Raw genomic sequence first — 8,324 nt, forward strand, 5'->3', positions numbered from 1 at the left:
GTACTGATTTACATTGGCGGAATGAATTTCCTTCTTGTGTTATTATTATTTACTGTCACGCTTGAACGACTCAGATAGAAGGTAATTACACGCCAGATTACATGTGTGACCTCGGCCAGTTACGGACAGGTGCCAAAGCTTAAGGCCAGTGGTCATTGTTAGCACGGACACAAAGACGGACACAACACCCGCCGCTATCCGTGACAATGGCACATTACGATAACATGTTACTATTAGAAAGGAAACATTATCACATATTGTATATTCTGTTATCACCGGTACATTCTTTATGACCGTGACATGTAGATATATATAGACACTTTATACATATAAAACGTACATGAATGCAGTAATCGTGTTTCTAAGTAAGAAAAATCCGCGGATCGTTTGCACCTGTACATGTTACATTGAAATTGAAATTAACAGACAATGCAAGACAAACCTTTGCTTTTTAAAGTGAATCTACTGTCTTTCCGCTTGTACTCCATCAAAGTATACATCGACAACGTTTGTCATTTCATATTTTTATTCAAGAAATGAGATATTTAGAAAATGAGAATTAAAGTGAATTGTTTGAATATAGTTGATTGTCAATTCATTGTCATTTTTGAAACATTCGAAAAAAATTACCTTGGGCATATACAAATATTGTGAAATTGACATGGATTTTCATTTCCTTTTTTGCCTATTCATTGATTTTTTAGAGGCGAAATATGGCAATCATGATAATTACGTATAGAAACGGTTCTCGAGAAAAAAAACCCGAAAATTAGTTAACATTTGTTAAACAAAAATACTATAGTTTTGTACATTATTGTATCGTTAGAAATTAAGGACAAAAATCAAAGGAATTGAGACTACATTCACCCCAATATTACAGAAAACATTTTTCTTATGAATTTTTCCATTTTCGACCAGCAAATTTTTACGGATGGTATATTGATCAAGCTCAAATATCTCAAAAGTAGTTCGAGAACATCCATTTTTTTATACATATTTGAAATCTGCATGAAAAATGCAAGAAAATAATGGGAATATAAAACGAGATTGATAATTTTGTAGAGTTGCAAACGTTATGAGCTTGCCGTAACATTACACTTATCACCTTCCAGACAATTTGATTAAAATGAATAAAATGTTATTTTCCTTAACGTGGGTCGCGCTGTGTCTCGCTGTCGTCTTTTATAATAAGTTGACTACGGCAAAACAGCGAAATGAATCTGCACTTAACATACATTGCGCGGATTTATAACATATGAATGGTTAAAATGCTAGATAATTATGGCTATATTTATTGTGTATTTGGCAACCATATTCGTAGATCGAAAGTAAAAGTTTGAGAGTGTTTGATAACATTTGCTTTCATCTTGATGTTGTAAAGGTTAGCGGGGTCACTAACCTGTAAAACATTAGTTCATGATATTATGTATGTGGACCCTACAGGGGGCACATACAAGTATATATTAACTATTTTTAAACGTTTTAAGGGTCTAGATAAAAAATAGGTAAAATCATACTGTACATGGTACATAATAAATTATTATATGGTTAAAAATTTCCAGCATTTCCGTTGGTTTGATCCGATACACGTGACCAGTTCGTTCACTGGTCTTCTGGTGAATATCGATATATTTGGAATGAAATTCCCCAAAATAAACGTCATGACGTCATATACCTGCAACGCGATCTGTCTGATGACGGTGATACACAGGTCCTCCATCTTTGGGTCGCGAGTTCGAATCCCATGTGGAAGAGTTGCCAGGTACCGACCGTTGATCGGTGGTTTTTCTCCGGGTACTCCGGCTTTCCTCCACCAATAATCCTGACACGTCCTACATGACTCTGGCTATTAATAGGACGTTAAACTAATAAAACCCAAAACCCTCAACAAACGTTGAACATCGGTAAAACAACAATAATGACACTATCATCCAGTGATTATCTACCGATTTATCCGTTACACAAATGGAATCCAACAGTATGGAATCCGATATGACTACTGTAACACCTGAACAGCTGAATAACTTTTCATGTTTCTCATATAGCAAATACTAACCATTATTATCACAAACATCTCTCTCTCAATTCAATTGTTGTTCATATTGTTTGTTTGTTTGTTTGATTAATTTACGTTCTTATAACACCCAGGACGGCCTCTCATGTATGCGTTGTATAGCATGTGTGAAGTGCGATGGTCGTGTCTTGGGAGACTGCGGTATATTCATGTTGTGTATTCTTGTATAGTTGAACTATTGCCCTTTTCAAAGTGCTATGTCACTGAGCATTGCCGCCGAAGACATCAAACAACATATCCCACCAGGTCACATTATACTGACAACGGGCGAACCAGTCGTCCCACTCCCTTTATGTTGAGCGCCAAGCAGGAGCAGAAACTACCACTTTCATAGACTATGGTGGGTCTCGGCCAGGGAATAGAACCTTAAGCCTTCCTCACAAGGGCGAGCACTCAACGGAAGGCCAAAATTGAGGTGGTATCAAGGGAGACGTTAGAAAGTCAGTTTGGAAGAAGAGAAAAGATAAGATCCTAAATTTAGTCGTCTTTGACGATCATGCAATAGGGACAGCAGGTACAATTCTGTTCATATTGTAATTTAGTACTAGTAGTTTGTTATTTAACTAAAGAAAATATATATAATTATTATGTGATGGTAGATGATTACGATGACAAATTACGACTTCTTGTTTATTCATCTGTCAACTTACATAATAGAAACTAGAAAGAAATCATTCGATTACGGCAGTCAAGCATATACTAATGCGAAGTTTTGTTAATTCAAATTTTTTTTTTGCTATACTACTTTTAAATATTCAAGGTGGCCACAAAGTAAGCGAAGGCAGTGTACATTTCTATAAGATTTTTTTCGTTGTGGTAAAATGATATATTTCATGTATATCCTTCCTTTTAAACAAAAAAATATATTCATTAATAAAAAAAAGTATTAATGAGGAAATGAAATAAGAGTTGGCAATGAAAATAATGTTAAATCGTGTAAACAATATGTTTTATTACCTGGCCGACATTAATTTTACCATATTAGCCCTCAACTTATGATATTAGCGCGTTTTCTATTTTTTCTGTGTTTTTATTTAGTGTTTGTTCTTTTTTCTTATACTACACGACCGGCAACGTCTTTTAATTACTCATCATGGCACGTGCAAAATAAAACATACGCTGTGGTTTGTGGTATTTTCATCACATTGATCAACCGACTTTACATCCAGCGGTTTCATGCAAATTAGTATTACATGTATGTGTTAGGCTTATCTCATATAAGGTCACTGCATTAATTGTGGTTCGACCAATCATCGGCATGTACATCATAAAAAGACAATGGGGAAGCGTAGGTTTTAGCTATGTACAGAAGGCATTAGTAGATTCCGTACGTGGGTATGAAGAAGAATGTGGAACTATATTCATAGACTATTTCTTTGTAGAATGGTGTATAAAACTGGTGATAGTTTGTACTTTGTCACAAGCAATTCTGACATAGACTGAACAAGTGTTACCTATTGTGCCTGGGTAAGTTTACATCTTTTGTATATAAAGAGAAAAAATGAATGCATTACAGCTCGTATATGAGTAAATACTATTGTTTGAATATTTTTCTGACATTTCATTTGAGTTTCTCTAAATAGTTTTCTGTGTGGAATGAATGAAATATTACAATTAATTGCCATTTTTCTTCTTTATCGTACACAAAACGCCAATGTGTAAATTGTTGGTTCTTACAAAAAGCTGCAGGGATTGTTGTAATATGATCTTAAAGCAACATAAAGTGTTCATTCCGTTACAGGGTGTATCAAAAAAAGAACAAAAAACATACCGTATTTGAACCAATGAGCGATCGGACACATATTTTCTTAAATTAGGGAGGGAGGCTTATTAGATCTATATGTATGCTACATGTAGTCTTTTATGAAATTATTGCACATTAAGGAAGACTTAATTGATCAATAAATCTGCCAAAGTAATAGATAAATCTACACGAGATTTTCAAATGTTCATTTTGCATTTTATTCGAGTCATGTGATATAATTCCAAGGGGTCTCACAAAGGGGGAGAGGCGCTTATGGTGATAGGGGCGCTTGTTGGGTCGAATACGGCTAATTGTACTAAGTAGATACTTATTTCTTTAATATATTACTAAATAAGATTGTTGTTATGAATATTCCGTCTTTGCATATTACAGAGTTAACTCCCTTGCGGGTAGGTATCGATTGTTACGTCATTATTTTGTGAGCGCAATTCATGACATTTTCTCCGAAAAGTATGACGTTACGCTCGCAAAAACATGACGTCATAATCAATACCTACCCGCAAGTGCAGATAAATCTGTGATGTGCAAATCCGGAATATGTACTTGATATTAGTTTCTTATAATTCATACATGTTGAAAATGGCGTTATACAAATAGATTCAATATCAAAACACACGCAATTTCTAAAACGCTGATATTTAACGATTAACTTGAATAGATTTTTGCGTTATGGAGATATAACACACAAACAAGATGTTACGGAGATATAACACAAAATATGAGTGTACTCAAAGCGGTTTATGATTAGAGTACGTCATAGTTTTGTGTTATATTTTCATAACATGAAGACCTGTTTAAACCAATCTTAATAATTCAAGATTATCTCACTTAAATTCAGTTTAGGTCTTTTTATGATATTACTACGCGGTTCTGAGCTAATCAGAAGCGACGTTACAAACGGCGGCACCATTTGGTCCTATCATGAGCTTATAAAGTAAATATTAAGCCAATGAAAATGGTCGTTACAAGCAACATTCAATTACACATGAGTATAAAATTATCTATCTTTGACAGACTACTGAACACCAAAATGCTGAAGTTGATCGTACTGTCCTGTCTCGTGGCCTGTGTACTGTGTACATCGTACAGTAAGTAATTGTTTTAATTTCATACATGTTAAAAATGGCGTTGTGCAAATAGATTTAATATCAAAACACATGCAATTTCTCGTACGCTGATATTTAACGATTAACTTGAATAGATTTTTGTGTTATAGAAATATAACACACAAACAAAATGTTACGGAGGTATAACACAAAATATGAGTGTACTCAAAGCGGTTTATAATTGGAGTACATCATAGTTTTGTGTTGTATATTCACAACATAAAGACCTATTCAAATCAATCTTAATAATTCAAGATTATCTCATTAAAATTCAGTTTAGGCCTTTTTATGATATTACTACGCGGTTCTGAGCTAATCAGAAGCGACGTTACAAACGGCGGCACCATTTGGTCTATTTTGAGCTTATAAAGTAAGATATTAAGCCAATGAAAATGGTCGTTACAAGCAACATTCAATTACACATGAGTATAACAGTTATCTATCTTTGACAGACTACTGAACACCAAAATGCTGAAGTTGATCGTACTGCCCTGTCTCGTGGCCTGTGTGCTGTGTACATCGTACAGTAAGTAATTGTTTTAATTTGTATGAAATAGAAGCGAACATGTATGTATCTGAGCACTACTCATACTCATACAATTTCTTTTTCTTATATAACAATTAAACTCAAAGATTTGTATTCTAATCATGGCTTCTTGTTATATTTCATAACTAACAGAGATTTGGAAAATGTGTGTATTATATATGTATTATCGAAGTCGAATTGACAAGTGAAAGCAAAATAAATAAATAAATACCTAAACAAAAAACACCCGAAAACTGAAAAGAAAAACAAACAAAAAAGTACAAAACATACGAAAATTGCTTTTTATACATTTGTGCAAACTAGTAAATATATATTACATGTAATTTAAAATAGAGGTTATGTCAACATAATCATCGCCACATTAAGACGAAGAAATGAAGTTCATTTGGTACAGTGTATTATATGAAATTGTAGTTCGTTTTGGACGCAGTGCAGATTCAAGTTGGGAGAAATCGTTTATAACAGTGGATCAGGGGATAGAGAATCGTTTTGGACGCAGTGCAGATTCCTTCAAGTTGGGGAGAAATCCTTTATAACAGTGGGATCAGGGGATAGAATCGTTTTGGACGCAGTGCAGATTCCTTCAAGTCGGGAGAAATCCTTTATAACAGTGGGAACAGAGGATCGAATCGTTTTGGACGCAGTGCAGATTCCTTCAAGTTGGGAGAAATCCTTTATAACAGTGGGAACAGAGGATCGGATCTGGGACAGCAAGGGTCGACGTGGAGGGACAAGGCTGGAGAAGTGGAAGGTTGGACAAATAATGATCCTTATTATATAGAAAGGTCAGTTCTAAATGTGCTTTGTATAGTCAACAGGATAATCTTGTGATTCAAAACCTTTAATGTGACTAATTTATGGTACCACGTGGCTAACTGGTTCCTGCCTCAGTTAGTTCGGGTAGCCATCTTGATGTGCATCAATTTTGCGTGATAGTCAACAGGTCATTAACGTCGTTCCTATGAACACTCTAAAACTCGTTTGCACGAAATGATTTCAAAATGTAAGATCTTATTTTACTATGTTCATAATAAATTAACAAGATCCGTCGCTTCGTTAAATTTCCCACGCCTAAAAAAAGTGATGCAGGCGGAACCGGATAATGTAGATTGACCAATCAAAAAAAATCATCATGGTTACCCGAGCTACCGTTCCCTAGTGAGCGGAGCGCAGCCTGGCGGAGAGGTGATAAGGAACGGGCAACCAGTCCGCTAACGGTTGTGCGGGGACTAGTATCACCAGGGGTAATGGAAAACGTTACTATTTACAATATTCCCGCCGAAATGACGTTAGTGAATGACAACCGTTATCAGGTACCACATGGTACGTGAATTAGTCAAATTGCATCAATAGAATATAAATTCAAACCATTTAAAGTATAATTAGATTATATAATTTGTATTCATTTTTGTTTTAGCAAATATAACCTTTTCTATTTATCTATTTCTCCATTTTTTATGAATTTATTTTTTAAGTAGCCCAAGAATGAAAAATAAACTTTCAATTGGTAAGGTGATATATATTTGCCACATATACCTCGACGTTATGTTGCGGTAGTTAATAATTTTCTTGTAAACAATTAAGTATCGTATATGGAAAATTGCTTTTACAATTTGTCAGTATTGGAAAATTGCTTTATTTTTTATTTCATCATTTTGTTTTCTTTACCAGATCCATATGGGTGGTTAAAGACAGGAAGATGAAAATCCAGATTTCAATACTCCATTACACATTCATTTATAAATTTCATCACATACGATTTCTTTAATAAAACCTTACAATTGTGTTTGCATTGATCATTGGTGTATTTGTGATAATGGTATTTTGACGTTCGTCGAATGCACGGCTTTATGTAATTTTCGCCTGCGTTAGCGCTCCTCGGAAGATATGTAGATAGCTTCTGCTATTCATAGCCGCTATGAAAATAAAAAAACTACATTCAATCCATATATTTAAATTAGAATAATTTATGAAAATAAAAGTTATTGGAAGGTTATTAGATTATATTTAAAATTATGATACCCATATACGACGAGAAACGAGATTAATGGAACAGCTGGATGACAAAGTCGTTCCACAACGTCGCGTTTTCAAGCTTCCGCCTTCCGGTCAACCTTTGTTTGCAAATGACAAACGATAAACAAGAAATATAATTAAAATAAGATTTGATTGACCTATTATAGTTAACCTTAGTTGATTCTATATCAAGAAACAACACATTAAAAGATTATACATTAAAAAATTGTGGGGGACTATTTTCTATTGATATGAAAATAGCGCAGTGTTTGACATCAGCTGATCGATGCACGAGAATCGTTGTATTCATAGTGTTTTCATAGGCAAATGTTTGTTTTTGTCAGTGGGTTGATTCATATAGTGACGAAACACTCAGAATGTAAATATAAAATAATGACGTCACAATGCACACCTGCCCGCAAGTGTGGCAACTCTGTTGTATACAATGGCGAAATGTATATTATTTGTCAATTCCCAGTCTTTGTTCCGAAAAAAATGGTATAGATTGATGCATTAAGAATAACTGAAAACGGATAGAGTTTATTTGATAAAATGGATTATACGCCTCGTCCATAAACATGTTTCAAAGGACATTCTATTGGAGACGTAACCCAATGTGGTGACTCTGGCGCTTGTAAAGGTTTTAGAGAAATGGGCCGTGAAGTATATCATAATCCCTTACACCCGCAAATGAACGCCTTTCTACCTCGAATATGAACGTCTTTTCAAGTTTACCGTGTTCTATTAACAAACCCTATCGTTATAAATATACATCCAAAACTACTGTATCTGTTATAAACTTGATTAAAAAAGAAG

General features: G+C 34.4%; 1 long non-coding RNA gene across 1 annotated transcript; it reads left to right on the plus strand.

The window, feature by feature from the left end:
* The first annotated feature begins 3,330 nt into the window (after window positions 1–3,330).
* On the plus strand, window positions 3,331–5,931 carry LOC138330816 (uncharacterized). The gene is made up of 3 exons (XR_011209597.1): window positions 3,331–3,541; window positions 4,854–4,927; window positions 5,907–5,931. It is a non-coding gene; the product is annotated as an uncharacterized lncRNA (long non-coding RNA).
* The last annotated feature ends 2,393 nt before the right edge of the window (window positions 5,932–8,324 follow it).

The sequence above is a fragment of the Argopecten irradians genome, chromosome 9, assembly GCF_041381155.1.
Source record: "Argopecten irradians isolate NY chromosome 9, Ai_NY, whole genome shotgun sequence".
NCBI lineage: Eukaryota > Metazoa > Mollusca > Bivalvia > Pectinida > Pectinidae > Argopecten > Argopecten irradians.